Source organism: Poecilia reticulata, chromosome 1, assembly GCF_904066995.2.
Source record: "Poecilia reticulata chromosome 1, P_reticulata-male-v2, whole genome shotgun sequence".
Classification (NCBI taxonomy): Eukaryota; Metazoa; Chordata; class Actinopteri; order Cyprinodontiformes; family Poeciliidae; genus Poecilia; species Poecilia reticulata.
The window spans coordinates 15,838,662-15,860,383 of record NC_088830.1 but is presented as its reverse complement, the minus strand read 5'-3'; positions in this window follow the sequence as shown (position 1 = coordinate 15,860,383).

Genomic DNA, 21,722 nt, shown 5'->3' with positions numbered 1-21,722 from the left:
TTTACCGAATGACACTTCATGACAACTGTCTTAAACATTCATAAAGGCTTCTTTATGGTCATGACAGATGTTATGTCATGTTTATGACAGTGTCATGTCAGTCTTATGCACACCCCTTCAAAAAAAATGTAACCGAACATCTTATTAAAGTTTTGGGGATTTTTCTTTTTCTTTTTTACAAGTACAAATAGGAAAAAATACAATATACAGCTGTAATCAACCCCTTTTACTCTGATATACCTAAATAAGATTTTGTAAAACTATTGTCTTGTTTTAAAGGGGAGAACGGGAGACAACTGTTTATTTTCCAGGCACATAGCATAATTTTGTTGTAAAAGCTATGTCACCTCACATTTTTATAAAAATGCTGTATATACCAAAGGTAACTTAAAATAAATTTTATTTCACAATTTGATGCCTTGAATTTGGCCTCTGTCTCCTTAAGAAGCTCCTACTCTTTCTGGCTCGTTATCACAACAGTGCCCTTCTATGATGCAATTTAAAGCCTTTCTTCTTGCTTTGATAATTTAATTAATATTATGATTGTGACAGATGTTTTTCTTAACATATAATGAAGGCTGAAACTCATTTAAGACGCCTTCAATTGACACGTCACTCTCTCACTTGTGTATTGTTTTACTCTCTGTGACGAGGCTCATTTATTACACATATCAAAATAAAGGAAAAAAAAATACTAAAGACTACAGATATTTTTTTTGTAAGTTTCCTTTCTGTTTTTGTACACAACTAACTCAATATTTTTGCATTGGCATGTCTAAAACTGTAAATGTTGGTACAGATCCTATGGATAGTTTCTGAAGAATTCATGCAGCTAATCTTAAAAGCTGCTTGCAGTGTTTGATGTACCATGATTTTCCAGCTTGTGTACATAAAGCACTAAAATAATTCAAGAGTAGTGTCAGATTAATAGAACTAGATTACTTTCCTTGTTAGTTGTTTTAATCTTTTAAGTAATAACCATAAAACAAAAAAAAACACATCAAAGTCTCATGGGAAGAAACACGGGTGAGGCACAGCAGACAGGTTATAACCAACATAATCAAATCAGCATGGGTTTAGTTCTTGAATTACACATTTTACATTTATTAAGAGGACCTTTAGCTGATTTTCTGTATTGCCCATTTGCAGTAAGCCTCTGTCACGGTAATACAACTTTCCATCAGCCTCAGTGGGTCTCCTGCGGAGTACTCCATCAGAATATGCTTCAGTTTAAATCTGTTGGATCTGTGGGTGGCTGCTTTGTTGGTAAGAATCTCCTGCTGCACAGTGAAAAAACCAGGGTGAGAGAAATTGCTTTGGTAAATTTATACAAGTTGTAAATCCTTTTATATACATCCAAGTGTTGTTGATTTAGTTTCTTGCGCATTTTATTTAATTTTATTTTTTTTACATATGTCTGCGCTTAATAAATAATTTAAAAAAAATTTTGATGATGTCTGCAAAGTATTTATACAATTTATTTATTTTTTGTTACAGATCTTTTTTTTTGTTTTTCTTAAGCTAGATGGCCTAAGCACTGCTGTGGACAGTTGTGAGGTGTAAGAGGTCAGGGTTTCCAAAACATTTAACAAATCAAAAATAGTGAACAAACAGAATCATGAAAATTAAGAAGTACAGCAGACAGGTCAGGAATAACATTTTGGAAAAGTGTAAAGCAGATTCAAGATTAAAACAATATTTCAAGCTGTGATGAATGGAGCTAAGCTCAGATAAATCCTAAAGAAACTTTTTAAAGGTGGTAAAAGATATGAGACGGGAAGGTACACGTCCAAATGAACAGAGGACCTACAGATTAAACAAGACTACAACAAAATGGTTTAGATCAAAATATACTCATTTATTAGACTGATCCAGTCGATCAAGACCTATTAAAACTAAGAATCTATGGCAACATGTTAAAAATTGTAGTTTCCATTCAGTCTGAATGAACTTAAAACACTTTTGGATAAGAGCGGACACAAATTTCCATGTCTGAATACCCACAATTATTAGAAACATACTCCACAAAACTTTGTCAATTACAGCAAATGCTGGTTTTGTAAAGTACTGACTCAGTGGGACTGAATAGAAATGCATGCCACAATATCCAGACTTTTATTTGTAAAAAAAAAAAAAAGAAAAAAAGTTGGTCAAACACATAAAATACCTATCAATAAAGTGTAAAATTTTACACTTCCATTGCGTCATTAGGTTCAATAGAGTGAAACCTAATGACGACGTGTTTGGAAATAGGAACCACCTCACCTCGTCTTAGGAGAGCCATTTAAATGTCCCAACTACAACGGATCAAAAGACACACTCTCTCACCTCTTCCTTGGTTTTTTTGCAAACTCCCTTTGATCCTAAACATGCTGAGAGGTGCTAGTCTTTTGACACGCTGCTGAAAAACATGCACACACATCCACACCCAGATGACAAGATAAGGCTCTGGTCCTGGACTATAGTGTGAGGCCTTGAAGAGACAGTGGAGTTCCATTAGCCAAAGCAGTGGAGCATGGCCACTGCTGGCTCATCACTATCTGCCACCCCATCTAGTCGGAGGTCTGGAGCAGGAAAAGAGGGCGAAAAAAGAGGAAGAGATACACAGAGAGTGAAAGTGATGGAGGAGAAACAGACGAGGCAAGAGTAGGTGTTAAGAGGAAAAATAAAAATAAAAGAGTGGATGAGAAGGGCTGAGGAGAGAAGGATGTAAATAAATCAGCAAATATCACTTCACACATCATAGCCTATTTGGTCAGCACACGATTAGTCAGCACGCATGGCACAACAGAGCTGAGGGACCAATATATTTAACATTAAAGCAATGGTTTAATGTTTCACGGTGATTTATGACGGTTTAAATACCATATCATTCCCCAGTTACGCAGCATATTGTTAACAATATATCAGTGCCGCTGCTCTCTAGTCGAAATCTAACGAGACATATACACGGAACAATTACAACGCTGTGGGGCTTATTCTCAAAATGCTCATCATGCTGGAGTTGATTAAGTTAGAGAATGTGTTTGCGTGATTGTTTTTCCATCTGCTTCCAAAACAATTAAGCACATGCCTGGATTTCCTCCTCCTCCTCCTTCTTCTTCGTCTTTCCTCCTGTCTCATGTTCTGCTCTCCTCTTGGCCAGGAATCCTCCAGGGAGCTAACTTCTTTACCTCCCTGCTCGTTTCTCCCCATCTCTTCCTCTCCTTTAATTCACCGCCTGCGGAACACCGAGAAAAGTGCTGATGAACAATTAAACATGGCCCTTCCCCAGGGAGGCAAGGTCACTCCTGTTTGTGTGGATGGGCGTGTGTGTGCGTGTGTGTGTGTGTGTGTGTGTGGAAAAATGGGTGGGCGGTAAGTGCAACAAACGTATTATAGAGGGATAAAGGAAGGAAGGTGCTTGGCAGAGGTACAGATATGTGCCAAGCAGAGAGCAAAAAGCTGAGTAGTGTTATACCGCCTGTAGAAATTGAGAATAATTGGTGTCCATAATACACTGACTTTACAGTAAAAGATATAATGCAATTAATTCAAAATGCATAAAGTGTCAAGCGCCGAGGCGTAATCAGCGATCCGCATACTTACTCACCGCCATCTGTCCCTCTTAACGCAGAGCAAAGAAAGTTCTAAAACTGTTTGATTATCAGATTAGCAGTCAGGACCTCCACTGTGAATGCACACTTATGCCTTCAGAAACTGCCTTTTTTTTCTTGATTGATATGTAGCATATTTGCTGACTTTATGTTCAATCATTGTGAGCAATTTACTGTGCACACTTCAGCATTTAGATTGAAGAACTACTTCGGCTTTCATTTATGTATCGTGTTACTGTACGAAGGGTAACGTCTTTTGAAAATACGGTATAAGGATCCGGGGTTTGAACCGAAGCTGACTATTGTGAAGCAGAAAAAGTATATGCTAAAATAACTAAGCTATGTGGACAATGTAGCACAACAGGTATCTATAATGTCAACAGAAAAAAAAAATCAAACATCAAATAAAGCATAAGGATATTTAGTTATGAGCAACATTCATTCCTCAAATCCCTCATGATTGAACTTCTTTAATTCATTAAAGTGAGGGCATATAAAAAAAACCTTTTTGAGCTCCATCATGTTATGTTATTCCTTCATCAAAAACATAGCTGGAGTGTTGCTTTGATTCTTTCATGCATATTTGAGGAATTCCTGAGTCTCCCGTGGCAGCTATTCATAGTGCCTAAATGTTCGCTACTACAAAGTACTGCCCAGTTTCCCAAAGCTCCTCCTTAGAGCCGCTAACAGAGCACTCCTCTCCCCCACACAGAGCTCCACCGTACTACCAGCAAGTAGCAAACGCCTGACAGAAATGGTTTTTGGATGTGTAACAAATTAACTAGCCTGATAAAAACCAGGTCCTTATTTTTTGCTTTCCTTTGTACAGTGTCTGGACCTTCTGCCACTGAGAAACAATTAGTAACTGAATGTTTGTTGTTTTAATGTTTGGCTGTAATGTGTATAATGTGCCATGTCTGTGAAGCCATACTGTAAACAACCATCTCCTACTGCGAAGAGAGAAGTGCCAAGCTGAACGACGCTGGATCCGCCTGGGAGCTCCTTTAAGTGGTTCCTGAAAATTCCAACACCACAGAAGGAACAAAAAGACGCAACAGACCACATTCCTGACATGTGCCAGCTATAAAAGGTCTTAATGATTCATCCCAATCGTTCAATATTTGGAAACATGACCATTAAAGACTGAACGGCTTCGTTCACTTCCTCCACTGCCATTGTTGAACTACAACCATACAGGCAGAGTAAATCAGTGTCTTTGATCACATCTCCTTCTGTTTGCCGATTGGCCCGAATGAATCTGAAACTAAGAAATTCAATACGGAGCTCTGAAGAAAGACGTGAATTGAGCAAAATTTCCTAAGAGCAGTGGTCAGGCTACAAATAACAATATAACGAGGGTAATTATTGGTAAAATTCATATCTATTTTTATGTATTTTTATCATTCATCATCAAGTGTCATGCGCACTTGCTGCCAACTTTCTGTTCCTCCGCTGTTTAAAAATGTAAGTTGTAGATCTGTTTATCAATAGGCGGGCAGGCTAAATTGTGTGATTTATGCAAACAAATTATAACAAATTATTCAGATGAACATAAAACTAAAATACGCTCACTCTCTTGATTTGGCAAACAATACTTACAGCATCATTCACAAACAGCAAAGAGACAAAAAACGTAGCCTTTTTGTTGCGATGCCATTCTTTGCCTCTCCTGAGATTCATGAGCAGCAGGGGAGCAGCTGGAGTTCAAAACTGAGTAAAAATGGGGAAAACAAAATGTAAACTTGAGAGTGAGGCATCTGTAGCCATTTCCTCTCAATCACTGCCTGGCAGACCATTATTAGATGTCTATGTGTGCAGGAAATCATTAATTTGAGAAAAACAAAATATGTCAAGTTTATCCCCGCGGCCGGCAACTATTTTTGTGTGTTCAACACAGGAGGTGGTGAGTGCCTTGATACCCTTGAGGCCGTTTGTTATTTATTAATTTCATCTCATATATTTTACTTGGGCTGCGGGTTGAGAGGGGAGCTGTAATTTGTACACAAACATGGTCTATTTTGCATCCTAGCTTTGAGCTGTTTACTAAATAAAAAAACTGAGTTTTTTTTTTTTTGGGGGGGGGAGGGGGTGAGTGGGGTTTCATTTATAATACAGTCCTTGATATGTTCTGCATTGCATTCGATTCCCATCAAGCCAATCATTGGCTTCCAACTTGAGATTTTGCCTTCATGCAGCAAATTTGTTATTTCTTTCTCATTTGAAGATCTCAGATCACACACTGTCCTCGACTGAGATTGCCAAAAAAATTAGAACAATTTGCAGAGCAGCGCACACCTGGATACTGCAAAAGCCAACATCAGACTTTTGCCTGCTGCAAACTACTCACTCTGGTTCCAGAACCTTCTGTTTGGGCTACTGCAGCTCCCTCTCCAGCCAGTCTTCTCTCCAGCCCCACCAACAGCGCTAAGGCCTTTTCCATGTAATCCTCCCCCTTGCACAGACCCTCAACTGGCTGCTTCTACTGAATGAAAAAATCTGCTTGCTACTGACAAAGCAGGCTGCAAAGAGGATCCACATGTGCATGCCACCAGGCCACGGTCCAGTTTCAATTATGCCATATTGATATGGTTTTCATCCAAAAGACCATTCAGGATCCCACTTATACTTCTTTTTTCCAAGTTGGCTGATACTGACTGCTGTGGCATTAAATTATTTCTTCCATCCTCTCTCCCACTGTCCAATTTATCCCGAAATACTTTATCTTTTATTTATACTGCTTCTCGGTAGGATTTTGAAACTTCTTCTGTTGCACTTCAATTAGGTTGCCTGGAAGAAAAGCCTCATTCAAATTAATGAAATGTAAATGTCACACTTCTTGTCTGCGGCGGTTTTCCATTCCGTATTAGCTTTTTACAGGGGTGCTGAAAATAAATTAGATAATCGCAAGCTTGGATAAATAAACTCGCTGAACTAATAGGGTAATGGTGTGCTTCCTACTCTTAACATGGCACACATACCAGCCTGCAAACACGTGTGCAGCTTTAAGTCAATCATATTAACTTTACTAATGACCTTGGGTGTAAGGAAACTGCTTGAAAGTCATTAGATTTATGAAATATCGTACATGTACAGGAGTTTTACATACACACCGTGAAATCAAGTCAAAGCACTACAAGGTGACTGTGAGACCTAGAAAGGCTGCAGCCTGATTGGCCACTGCCTGCACAGTGATGAAGCTAAAGAGAAAGGGAGCCGTTCTATTAATATTTTGAAGTAAAGATGATAATACCAACCTGAATTTGGGAACCACTGTTTCTGAAAGTTTAGATCTGTACCTTTAACTTTTTGTCATTATCTTAGGGTAGTTGTGTGTTATGTATCTCCTAGTGTGTTTTTTTCTCTCCCCTATGCCTCTCCTCTCCAATCAGCTGATTTTTGTGATAGAGATGCTGCTCAGGTGTGTTAATTACTCACCTGAATTTAATCATCTCAATCATGACAGTCTCAGGCTCTGATGCTGTGTTTCTCAATTCCCCTCCTCAGGGACCACTGCCCTGCATGCTTTAGGTGTTTCCCTGCTCCCACACACCTGACTTGAATAAGTGGGAGCGTCTGCAGCACTTGATGGCATGCAGAGGAGGTCATTCATTTGAATCAGGTGTTCTGGAACAGAGACTCGTCTAAAATATGCAGGGCAGTGGTCCCTGAGGAGTCAAATTGAGAAACACCGATGGTGATGGTTTCTTGAAAAAAATGTTTTTAGGAGAATTGGCTTAAACCTATGGAGAATTAAGGAGACTTTACAGATATTTCATCCTTTGTATTTGGTAAAGTCACAGTTTGACTGAAGATAAATCAAAAATGAATCAACTTAAGCATCGCAAACATATTCTCACGGCTTTGGTGTCTACATTTTGGGTAGCTGAACAAGTTCTACACACGAGCACAGTGTATAGCTCACAGGTGTGTCTTTATGCACGTTGAGATTCATTAGTAATTGCAATCAATCAACTTGACATTTTTGGTTTGCTGAGAAATAAAACATCTAGTGGTACATATAAAAAACAGCTCAAACTGTTAGACGGTTATTAAACATTATATGAAGTTTACATATTTATTCTTCATCACACATTCAGGCTCAATCACATAGCGTGTCCTTTGACAATTCACTTTTGTAATGCTCAGCTATTGCTCAGTATTTATTAGCTCCATTGTGCGTCCTGTTATTTCTAAATTCAGATGCAAGCTGCTTGAAATATATACAGAAAAAAAAAGACTCAACAACTTACCATGGAGACTTCTCTGTCAATCAGCAGGTTTTTGTGTTCTGACTGTGAAGCAAAGCAAGACAATTTACCGAGGTGTAAAAGCTCACCATTTGGCTGCTTGTATTCGTTATGTCTTAGTCTTTCATAGTTTATTCTGTTTAGAACAAAAAAGCAGAAAGAGACCATGCAAATATGTTTTTTTTTAATTTATTTATTTTTTATTCCTTGAGTTTGAAGAACATATTTTTCCACCCTCTCTCTCCTGTGCCCTGTTGCTGAGCAGCAAAACAACTAAAAAAAAACAACTATTTTCTTTGTGGGACTGATATGTTCTCTCTACCCCCGAAAAGCTGAACTTATTACTTCGATAGATGGGGAAGAAAATACAAATAGAGGAAGCTGGAAATGGAGAGATGGAGAGAAGACAGGGGGCTGTATGAAAAGAGAAATGGAAGGATGGATGCATGATTAGCTGGGAAAGAGTCAGAGTTAGTGGCATCTATAAATAGGTGAATGAATGGATGCATGGCTGGTTGAATAGGAGGCTGGATGGATGGATGAATGGATGGATGGATTTGGGAGATGAAAAGCCTACAGGTAATCGAGATATTAAAAGATGAATGAAAACGGGGCAGCTCTCTCTCTGCACTTCTCGATTTACCCCCTCCCAGCTCTCCCCCTAACTTCTCTTCTCACTCTGTCATTGTTTCTTCCTCTCTGTTATGAACTCTCTCTCCCTCTCTTTCTTATTCTGACCAGATGAGTAATAGCTCTGGCGCTGTGGTTTGACTGATTAATGCACTCAAAGAGCCCAGGGAGGTGGAGCACAACAAACAGATGGGGGAGGAAGGGGAAAAAAGAGGCAAAGGAAAGAGTTAGTGAACTGATGTGTGTGTGTGTGCGCGTGTGTGTGCTTGCATATGCATGTCCATCAGACAGAAACCCTAATGGTGCTGTTCGAAAAGAGCTGCATCAAGTGACTTGATCAGTGAAAAGGTTCTCTCTCTCTTTTTTTAGGTTAGAACAATCATGCTCATTTTTTTGAGTGACCAATCAGCCTGTAGTTGGTTTCCAGGAAGGTGGAAAAGGAAGAATTATTCAGCCTAGGAAAGTATTCAAACCTCTTAAGCTTTTACACACTTTGGATAGTAAGCAATTTTATAACCACAACATTCATGGAAGTTTATGTCATAGACCAAAACAAATTGGTGCATAATTATGAACGACGCACAGTTTTCAAAACTCCAAGCTGTGGAGAACCTTATGTTTATTTTTTCCACATATTCCAAGAATTTGGCTCTGAAATTTAACTGGAAATGCTTGCACATTATTTTGCTTTGTTGTGAGCCTTTTCCTCATAACTCTGTGTGTGTGTGTGGGGGTGTGTGTGTGTGTGTGTGTGTGTGTGTGTGTGTGTGTGTGTGTGTGTGTGTGTGTGTGTGTGTGTGTGTGTGTGAGTGTGTGCGTGCGTGTGTGTAGTGTCTTATTTCTACTGGAAGGTGAATGGTCAACTAGCTTCATTCAGCTTCCACACAACCACGACTAGCTTTTTTATCCCAGTTGAAGAAAAGCATCACCACAGTCTGATGCTGCCACTACCATATTGTGGGAGTGCTAGTGGTTCCATCTCACATAAATGACCAATTTGACTGCCCTTGGGAGGTTTGCAGTTGTGCCATACTCTTTTCATTTTTGGATGACATATTGAATTCAGCTACTCGAGAAGTTCAAAGCTTATAAAATCACAACTTTTAACTTTGACTCATCTTCATCCCTGAACTCTCTGTGTTCTGTGGGACCTGTAACATTTTTTAGTTTACAAATGCTCTCTGACGAACTCACACATTTTCAACAGTGAAAGCCCAGATCAAAAGACACACAAAAAGTTGTAATTGCAGAAACCAAGGGTTCTACAAAATGATGACACTGAGTCTCTGTTTACAAATGTTTGCCACATTTCTCTAGTTGTATTTGTGAAATTAAATCTAAAGTATGTATCATTGTCCTTGTACTTTAAAGAGGTATGAAATGTCTGCTAAGCATAAAGAAAGTAAAGGAAAACAAAATAAAGCAGACCAACAGATCCACTAAGTAATAACCCAGTTTAATTCCAACTCGCTCTTATTCCTAATAGTTTTCTTCTCCTTTTTTGAGGATCTTAATGATGCAATGATAGCGCATCGTACAGAATATTAGTACCCGCCTTCTTTGTTGATCATCGCTGAATTCAAAGATCAGAAAGCAAAACAGTCCTTTTCATGTTTTAGAATAAAATTTTGAGATTAACCCAATCAAACCCCCGCGGTTAAACTTGAACTACTGAACAATGGCCAATATTACTGTTTTGACATAAACCAGCCTGCTGTTCCTGGATCCAATTTGAGAAAATTATCTAAATTTTGTGTTGCACAGTAAATGGTTCTGTCTTCAAACGGCTTAATAAGTGAATAGCGTCTCTGCCCTGTGTTTTTAGATCATTAAATCAAGCTGACTTTATTGATTGTAAAAAAAAAATGTTTTCTTCTTCTTTGTAGTGCACAGCATTATGTTTCAGTTTTTTTCCCCTCCAATCCAGCCAATCATCAACATGCATTGATGTGTATCACTAACTTTTGTTGACTAACACCTAACCCTAACTCTTTTGTTGCCAAAATATCTTTTCAGTTACATCATAGGACAAATTCAACAAAGTTATTGTATTAAAAATGTAGACTAATTCATTGTCTCAGCAGACAGTGAAAATACGTGTTTGAATAAAGCTACAGCGCTGTTAACAGTATTTGTCCCATTATAAACTTTAAAACAACTTTAAATATCACATAAAGAGAAACAGAGTAAATAGAAAACAGGTTTTTGAATGCTAATTTTAATGGTTAAGAGGGAAAAGAGGCTGTCTTCTTCAACAAAGTAATTACCCCTATAATCTAATAAGTGGTTGCGTCACCCTTGGAGGCAACAACTGTCATCAAGCATCGTAAAAACGGGCAAATATTCTTGAAACTGCAGTGAGGGGACTTCTTTGCAGAATTGTTTCCATTCAACCACAATTGAGGGTTTTAAGAAAAAAAGGGGTTGTTCAAAGTCATGATTCTTGAGGAAATGTCCAACCCTGGCGCAGAGTAACAGATGTCAGGCTGCCATTGAGTCTGCGTCACTGGGCCTCCTGACCAGTACCATGCAAAGCAGGTGAAGTGCCTTGCTGAAGGTCACAGGGGCACCAAAGATTCAAACAGGAAACCTGTCACTAAAGCCCGAGCCATTGCTGCCTTGTTAATATAATTAATAGAATAACTCTCAGGCAAAGATTAGCTAAAACAATGTTCCATAAGTGCTTTAAGAATTAGTCAAAAAAATTTGATTTTGCTACTATTCATTTTAAAAGTATTACAATTAGAATGGTGGGAAATTAAACATGCATTATGACGTACAATTTTAACAATCATTTTAACTGTTAAGTGTCGGCATGTTGCTTAAATGCTCCTATGGGAGTCAACAATGCATTTCTGTAAAATGTTCATCTTTCAACGTTTTCTGTTTGGTTTTCCATTTTCAAAAGTAAAAGAAAAATACAAATTCAAAAGAAAATTTTATTTTTTATTTTTGACAAAATGATTTTGCTGAAGGCTGGAACAGGAATTTCAGATCCAATTGAGGACAAAAAGTCTTCAAACTGTAAGTAGCAAAGCAATTTTTGAAAAAGAGAAACTCAGAAATGGAGCGCTATTCACTTTGTAGCTCCGGTTCTGTCACAGTGCAATCCCCTCTAAAGGGTATTTGTTTTTCACCAAGTTATAAAAAAAATGTGTTTTCCACCCATCCAGTTTCTATACCAGCTTTATTTCTGTTAACAATCTTGTTCAAAGTTGTTGGATTTTTTAATTTTTGTTAAAAGATTTGTTTTTTTCTGAACAATGATGAATGACTGAACTAAGCTTTACGTTAGTTGATAAGGGAGGAATATGGATTTTCGATGAGTTTCCTCATTAGCGGCTGTACCAACAATGGATAAGGAAGAAGTATAAAACATGTTGGATTTATTTTTAATGACACCACGGTCTACCTAAAGTTTGGTTTTAGTCATTTTTGAAACATCAAAGGCTTTTTCTGACACCCCGTCTTGTCTGACTCAAAGCTGAGACACAGAAGAAAAAAAAAGTGAACACATGCTGAAATAATTCAGGGTTGGGAAAAGGAATTGGCTAAAAATAAATTAAACAATAAATTAAACTGCATGTTTTTGTAAGTCATGAGGTCTGGTAGACATGCAGAAGATAAAGGTGGACAACACTCCTGTTTTTGAGAATAATTTCTTGAGAATTTCACGTGTTCTAATTTTAGTTCTAATTTTCTAAGTACATAGTTGTACACATACATACTTTACGTGTACACATACATACTTTACGTTCCATAATGTTCTTGAAACTAATTTACTTAAAAATGTAAATATTTAACCTGATGTGTTATATTTATATATAATTTTTATTTTTGAAGTTATTATTGTTGGGCATGTACATATTGAATGCACAAACAAAAAAAAAATGCTCGACTTCATTACCCTATCCAAGTCCTGACTTTGGAGGTAAATGAGCACACCATAAACAGCTTTCACTACTGCTTAAGCTGAAGTGAATGGGCTTGGACAATTAATCTTTTAAATGTTTGTATTAGCTTTTCATCATTTGTTCACAATTGCCTCGTAAATAATTGCTAGCGAAATGTACTTTGTGCATCACTAGAAAAATACCAAACGTGATGCTTGTACCAGAGTTTTAGAACTGAATCAAGAGGAACACATTTCTAAATATTTACTGGTGCTTTAATCTATAATTGGAGATATTCATAAAGATGATATCTCAAATCAATGCGTCAGTACTTAACAAAAAGAAAATAAAATCAAAGCAATTACTAAAAACCTACTAAAGACATGATGTGTTTAAAGTCTAGCCTTGATGCCCATTTAGCCTAAACACAGCTGTGGATTCTTCATATCCCATCAAAAATGTCTTAGTCATTCCTTTGTGTCTTGGGCTTTTTGCCAATGTTTTGTTGCCTTCAGAGGAGCAGTGGCTCACTGTTAATTTTTTGCTTCAGAGATTATTCATGCCCCAGGTTTGTGATCATATTTGTGTCTTTTTGAGCGAGAGCTTCATTCTCAGCTGAACCCACATTTTAAAAGCAAAAACAAGATGAACAGAATTCACTGCTCTGTAAAGTGTGTATGAAAAATAAAAAGGGTAATATTTTATTATTTTCCATTAGTTTCTCATCTATCCTGCTCCGCGCCCCCTCTCTGTCTTTCACCCTCTTTCATCAGCCCTGTTCACTTCACATGCCCACATCTCACCCAGAGCTCCTGTAACCTTCATTCTCTAACGCCACAGATCCATCATCGCCCTGAATGAACACATACTGTAGAACAAAAGTTAATGGGTGAGGGACGGTTTCAAATAGTACCATGTCATTAATGTGCCACTTGGTGGCACTGTGGGTTCAAACACACCAAGCATTTCCCTCTGGATTATTATTTTCTTTTTTGGGGGGGGTTAATAAAGGGGCCCAAATTAGTGGGAGGTGTGAAGAGAGGGAAGACAGGAAAAAGCAAAAACAACGGGATATTAGAGGTGAAGATGAAGAATGGATTAAAAAAAATGCAGAGGGATGGAGTGAGGGATGCTGGTATTTTCAGAGAAACACAAAAGGAGCAAGAATGAGAAGGCAGGAGATTTTTCTGTTGCAAAGCCTGAACCTGATTTCCATGCCCTAAGCCTGGCTGCCTATTTTAGAATACAACGGATACTGAAACCTGCAGTGATATAACATAACAGCGACACATAACCATGACTACCAGCTTTCAAAATGCCACATCTCTAATAAGAGCCTGCGCTAAAGCTCCATTTTATGGCAGATATTCAGACGCAGTACCCTGCAATTAACTGTCATTCCCTGTGTGTCTCAATTCCAAAGAGATGAAAATGATGATAATAATCCCCCATTAATACTTATCACATCTGTGATCAGGGAACAAGATTTACGAAGAAAGAGTTCAAATTAAACTTTTGCCTCTTTTTAGAGCCCATTTACCCATGGATGACGAGTCTACAGCTTAAACTCACACAAGAGCGCATATAGGCAATGTGACATCTATCATTAATTTTAGCTTCCATAAAGAGTCAAAGAACTTGGGAAACTTTACTCAAAGCTGAGAAGAGTTTTAACTCAACTGTTGTTATCTCTCCTTAAATCTTCTGACTTTCTTGGAGATACACAAACTTTAAATTGTGCTGACCTACCAGAACAAAAGTCAGCGGTGGCAATTGTCAGAACGTTATACATGTCCAGCAGGCACAGTGGGACATTTGGTTTAATTCAAATGTTCTGGTTTGGTTTTACAACTGAATATATCTGTGTGGTGAAAATTTAATCAAAGTTCAAAGTTGTGTAGTATAGAATCTAAACAACTGAAAAAAATACAAACTCAATCTACAGTCAGAGAGAAGAAACATCGTCATCTTTGGGGATAAAATATTGACGTAATCTTGACATAAAATAAAAAGTGATCAGTTTATCATCTCCACCTTTAACGGTGTTAGATATTTATTTATCAACATGTTTGTGTGCCATATGCAGCATATAGAGGCTTCTTTTCTATTTAAAGCTGTTAGGTGTGATAATGACGGTGAGAACCAAGCCTGCATATTTTCCCTCTAATGATTCCAACAGTGGCCACTTACTGTCTGCATTGTTAAAGGTGCAATATATGCATGTGAGAGCTGCTGAATTAGGACTGTAACACATTTGAAAAGAATTGTTAGACTATTCATAAAGTATTCATACTTCATCACATTTCTTTCACAACCACAATCCTCATTATATTTTACTGGGTTTTATTTATTCTTTTTGCTGTAAGGAATAAAAATGAAGTGGAAATGATTATGTAGTTTATTAATTTATTCATAAATTAAATTCTGAATAATGTGAGGTTAGGTCTCTCCAAAAGTTGAGAAAAAGCAACGTATTGTTATAAAAGAATATGCCAAGCTTTGAATATTTTCCTGAGCTCTGTCCAGTCCGTCATCTAAAAATGGACAGCAAATGACAACTGCAAACCTTTGACCTAAACCGACTGCTTAACAATTGATCAAAAATGCCGTCAAAATGACTTTAACAATCTAAGTGGTAAAATGCTCAGATTTTAATATAATTTAGAATTTTTGCAAATATTAATTGGTAGTGTATAAATATGTCTCAAAATACATAAAAATAGATGTACGTAAGCAATATTTACTCCAGTGTAACGTAACTAAACAAGCATTCTCTGTATGTCACAATGGTTCAGTTTACAGCTGGTTCTAAAGAAATGTCTAACATTAAGAAGAAATCAGTCGCGTCATCCATTTTGATTTCTGTCTTGTAGAGATATGACATGAAAGATCCCATTCTAATTGAATCCAGGTATTTAGTTCCACCATCCTGTTCCCGAGTGACAAAGAATTTGCAGACCTTTGACAATTCAGAACGGAAAATGTAATGATAAAAAATTATTGGGGGCGAGGAGAGCTCCTGCAGTTTATGCGGACTGGAAGGCAAGAATAGCAAGAGTGAGAATAGAGTGAACTTCAGGTGACAAAATGACATTCTTACATTGCTCAGAAGGTCTCTCTGCTCCCGTGGCTGTGTTTTTCCTCAGGAAAAAGCTTTGATGTTGGATATATTTTCTGATGTGAATGCCTGTAGTCATCCTGGTCAAATTATTGACTTTAAACATGGTGGTCAGCAAACTACTGTGTAACAACAAGGACAGCTAGACATACTGATGTTTGGACTAAATTTGTGCTACAAATCTTCACAGAGAGAAACTTGTTCAATGTTTTTGCTTTTATTAATCAGATCTGTAGCTGGTTTTGGAATGGAAATAGCCTCCTATGACAAAGACATAGCCACTGCTGGCTGCTCAATAGTTTAATTGTGTCACTGACCATAGGTTTAGACTTGAAATGGCCTTTCAAGAGTAAATTCAAAGTGTGATTTAAAAACAAAATCAATTATTTGTCAAGAATTTGTCAATATATTCTCAGGTGGTCTATGCAGATTCATGTCTTCTATTTTCATATCCCTAGTTAAATAGTTTTAGTAAAACAAATTCCTTTTCAGAACATGTGGAGCCAGTTTAGAAAAACCATATAGAATCCATAATTCATCAAGAAATTATCAGGGTGTTTTCACTTTTCAAAGTCTACTCGTGAAATATTATATTCCATTTAGAAAATCTTTAAAATCAATGGCTTTTGTACCAAAAATGACAATCACTGGAATACTTAATGACAATTTGTTCACATCATTCCCATGAAACCCAACTAAAACAAACTAAGTCATAAAAAAATCAAGCTTATAAAATTCCCCAAATTCTCACATCACACCTACTTATGGAATAATGTAAAGCAGAGAAAAAATGTGACACAGTTATCACCTGCGCTGCCGGAAATTGTTGACGGGGGGGAGGTGCGCGTTACTCGATTGATTTTTACCCAAAAACCGGTAGTGAAACGGTCACTGGGACTGACTAGTATATATTCCATTCAGGGAAATTAACTTTAACATATCAATTCTTCATATGTTAACATAAAGGCTCGTTCAGAAGTATAAGCTGCTACTTACAGGCATTGCTTCGAAGAAAATCGACCTGGAATGCAGTGTTCATAACAAACACGTGTATTCATCTGTTCTACCGCTAGCAACTGATTAAATAACATTAAAGTCCAACAGATGGCAGCAATGCACCATACAAAACAAAACACCCGCAGTTTACAGGACACACTTCCTGCTAAAGAGCCCCTGGTGGTTGAAGAAAAATCCACATATAAACCGGAAAATACAATATATGAAAAAAAATCTGAATGCTCTTTGGTATTGTTCAGGGGTCCAGACCAAATGTGGAGGCGGGCCGCGGGCCGTAGTTTGGGGACCCCTGATGTAAAGCATCCATCCATCTTCTGTTTATCTGAAGTCAGGTTGCCGGGTCAGGGCTGAGTCTCCAGCCAGTAGGACTTGCCCAGAATACCTCATAAGGGAGACGTCCAGGAAGCGCATTACCAGATAACCCAGTTACCTCAACTGGCTCCTGTTGACATGGAGGAGCTTTAGCTCTACTCTGGGTTTCTCCCGGATGATAGTAGGGAAACGCAATACACTGTCACAAAGTCTAATCCCCCATTGGGATGTAAATGCTTGCTCTGTTATTATCAACTATGGTGGAGATATGTACAGTTAACTGTTATGCTGGCAAGAGCTAAATGGTTTCTAGTGTTGTGTCATTTCAACAATCTTCCAAAATCTCAGATTTTTTTTTCCATGTAGTTTCACTGGCTTGGTCCCTGGATGTTATGCACCAAGCTTCTCACTCTGATAACGTATGAGAAATAATCAAGACTTAAATTTGCCTTTGTTGCTTTACAGCAAAAACCTCTAGTTATATGGAAGTGAGTGTCACAAATGTCCAACCCACTTCCATCTAATATCCAAGCTGTTATACATGTTTTGGGGGGGAAAGCCAATGGCATTATTAGCTAAAACGTCTTTTACGGTAATGCCTCCTATTAAAGGGGTCAGGTTTTTCTACTTTTTTTTATTTTTTTTTTTTTTTTTTTTTCAGATTTTCACCAGAATTTTCTGTTTTTTCCACCCAATGGGTCTTAGTGAAGAAGAATTTTCAAGAATGAAAAATATGCACAGTTACAATAAGGTTCCTTGCTCCAGTGGTACCAGGCAGATGGCCATAGCCTTTGCTCAGTCTGCTGGCTTGGAACCCTAACAAGTGCTGGGCAATGAACTAGACCTGCTCAGGAAAGAGGAAGGCAGCACAAGGACTTTGCTGACACATGACAAAAACTTAAGTACTGTAGCTTGTAGATTAATGATTGAAAAGACAGAGAGGCAATAACTTTATAGCTCCAGAGAACAGCTTGAGTTTTACTGTGCTCTTTAAAATAGTTTCCGGATAATAGATGAAACCACCTCAACAATAAAGTGCAGAAAACCATTTTGCTATTCTGGTGCCTTTTTCCAAAGGCTTCCTTACATCTAAAATATTGTCTGTCCTTGCTGAGGATTTTGATTTCAGTTTTCAACCTTTCCCAAAAGAGATACAACAAAAACAGTTATTTTCCAGATTTAATAAAACACCTCAAATATGTTACACAACATTACCACAATAATTTCGTCTGGTACAGTACCTGATCAGGGATAACTGTTTTCAGGCTGCTATTTGGATATTGCAAAGATTTTTTCACATGTGAAACAAACTGTTTTTGTAGATTTTTTTTTTTCCATTCTGGCATGGATACTGCTTTAATGATTTCTGCTGGTACTGTACACACATTTAATATTTGTTACAATGAAAACCTGTGTTTTGCAGGAAATAGATAAATACTGTTTTCTACATCCAAAATAAGATCAGAAAAATGCTCCAGATCTCAAAGCAGTTCAAACAGATGATGTTAAGAATGTAGGGCAGAGGCAAAAGCTAAAGCAGGAAAGAAGGCCAGTCAAACCGTTTCTTTCGTCAAACGTCATTGGGAATTTTACATTTGAAGCCCCTGGCAAATAAAGGGGAAGGTTGTGGAGTACTGATAAGGACACAAAAGCAATTTGGGGGGATTCTGCAGTATGTTTAAACTCTCTAAAGTTTAAACAGCTTTTAAGACTATACATGAGAGTGTATAAAAGCAGCAAAGGTGAAGAAGTATCTGTGAACTCTTGTTGAAATATGAGCTCTGAAGTTTCGTTCAGACTTTTGTTCTTGTTAAAAAAAAAAAAAAGATGTGCTTTTTCTCTATCTATCTAAATCGAATAGAGCATAGACTAATGTAAGCAATCACATTTGCAGTGAGGGTGAATTAGAGTTGTTACTTATTACACATGTTTTCAAAATGTATGAGGAATCCAGAGTACCTGAGAGAACCCTCACAGACCAGTAAGAACATGCAAGTTACCCATAGGGACTAAAACGCAGAATCTCGTGACTGTGACACTAACTCCACCACTAATAAACTTAACTTATGATGACCTTGCATTGAAAAGTGACAGTAACGTTAAGGACTAATAACAAAGATGTATTATATGTCATTTTGCATAGCAACTGCACCTGATTTATTTTTAATCCTATTAATAATAAAAGAAATAGACTACAAGCATAGGAATATTTAGTTGTGGAATTGCAAAGTATTAATAAGTCTTTCATTATTCATCAAACACACAAAAAAATCTATCGTTTCTGTGTGATCTGTCTTTTTTTTTTAATCTCCACCCTAGCAGATAGTCATCAAAGGGCAGCCACCTCATCGAGAGCAATTTTTTCATTATAAGGGCGGGGGTATAAACAGCAGCATTGAGCAGCACCCCACACCAGAGGTGGACAGAGATCGAGAGAGATAAAGAAAGAGAGGGAGAAAAAGAAAAGGGCAGGGAGGGAGCCCTCTTCCCTCTTTTGTTTTCCCTTTACCTGCTCAGCTCTCACTCTTTCAGTGGTTCCGCTCTGCTCATGGGGAACTTTGTTTTGACTAGCATTGGCAGCCTGGCCAATCAAATGTGAGGACATGGGATCATACCATTATGAGAAAATAGAGAGGGGGACAGATCCGACAGGTGAGCCCATCCCCTCAGTGGTGAGGAGGAGAGAACATCTCAACAAACAAAAATCAAACAAATCTAACTGAGACCTGTAAGAGGAGCAGCATTTGGCTGAAGATTAAAGATATTAACAGTAAATTATTGTCATTATTATTACAGGTCTCTTTGGTAGATTTTTGCAGTGTTTTGCTCATTTGCTCTTGTTAAGAATTTAAAGTTTGATTAAACTATTATACAAAAGTAAAAATGTCTGATTTTGTAATAAAGCAAGTACATAAAATCAAGCGAGTATAAGGCTTCTGTTATAGGGAACATTAAATCCACAAGGTGCAATGAATTATCTTTAAGTAATAACCTGACTAGATTAAAGGGTTTAAGAGTAATGAACTAATGTATTCAATGCAGACTTCCAAAAAGTTAGGAAAGCAGAATTAAAATGACTTTATTGCTAGATTAAATGCACAATAGATTGAAGTTGCTGGAAAACACTATATCTACATATGAGATATGAATTAATCAGGCAGATTTTGTGGAATGTGTTTTGCTATTGATAAATCTGCATTTTGAATAGCACACATATATTAGGATAAAGGGTGTGTAATTCACAGCATTAAGGTGATTGTGTCAGGACTTAGTACGTTATGACATTAATGTCTCTCTTATTTCTGTTCTTGAACAGTTGACCACCTGGGAATGAAATTTTAATGCTACAAGTGCCCCCAAGTGATCAGATAAATATTCACCAAATTAAATTAGAAACTCGACAACAGATAACAGCCCTATAAGGCGTTAACTGTGTATCTTCATGCACAATTAAAATATGCTTCACAAACAAAATGAAAACCAGAAATGCAAAATTGTGATGTGGTATTTACATGAGTTGATAGATCTTATTGCTTTTTATGTAAATTGTAGGGAATTTTGGACTTTATACATTTTTCTGGTTTATTGGGATGTTTCTTTAAAGTGAAGTGTTTAAGAGCTCTAGTGCACCCCTTTGTTTTTTTTTTGTTTTGTTTTAGTTCATGTCATACATACGCTACAGTACATGTTTCAAGTTGCTTTCGTCTAATTTATCCTCCTTGATATACACCAATTACATATAAAACACTGATGAATCACATTAGGGCACTGAACACTGGAGCATTAATCATGAGCCAGGCAATCAGAGATAATTTATGGCTTCTCCTGTGTTTCTAAATGATCTCTCTCCTTTCCCTGATTGATCCATTATTTGGTCGTAAGCAGAAACATGTTTGCTGCATCAATCAAATGATTAATCACAAATAATTGCTGGGACAGCTGAACATAATATGCTGTGTATGTGTGAGGCTGAGAGTGGGTATGTGGATATGTAGACAGCAGTAACAAGGATGGCTGGTGCTTTTATAGGCAACATTTATCCTGTACACTCTCCACTGTGGAAGTCACTCACAATAACCTCTAATGTACCATATTTTGATTGATTATAAGCTTATAAAATTATGAAAAACAAACATGTTCCTCATGTGTTGGTAAATCTGTAGAAAACAACTGAACTCTGGTACCTGTAAGTTTAGCAAAGGATTTTAACATCATTCATTTGTTCTGTACTGGGAATGCAGCAGCGGTTCTTCCATCAAAGGCAATGGGGCAAGTTCTCTCCTTTCCCACTCCCAACCAATAAAAAAGCAGAAAATAATCTAAACCTTGGGAAGGGATAACATTTAGTGCATTCACACAAAAACATATAAAATAGTTTCCTCATTCTTAGCAGCAAGCAGGCGATACCAGCTCTCTATTGACTGGACATGCATAAAAGCAACAAAGTTGCTCAAGGCACAAGTGGCAGATAAGTTATATCTTCTCCATGTCCCATCCCCTGGGCAGCTCCCACATGTGCCTCCAAAGAACCTCGCTAGTTTACATATTTTGAATTTCTTTATTTTATTTTTTCTCAGAAACCCCGGATTTCTCCCAATATCTAAAATGTGCTTTGGTTTGAGAGAGAGGACAGGAATGTCACCATGTACACTTGGCTAAGCATATACAAATACAATGAAAAGTATAAGTGGTGTAACTGTTATGAGTTACACCAACCATTAGAGCTTTGTTGCCAGAATAAGAAGAAAAACATGATGCCTTTTCTCCCTAATTCCTCAGGTAAATCAGTCTGAATTATGGCTTTGGATATATTTGGCAGCTTAACCCATCTATTTTTCATCTTTGGTTTCAGGATTATATCAGGATTTTAAGTCATTTTAACTACTAAATATAATAATAAACGGATAAA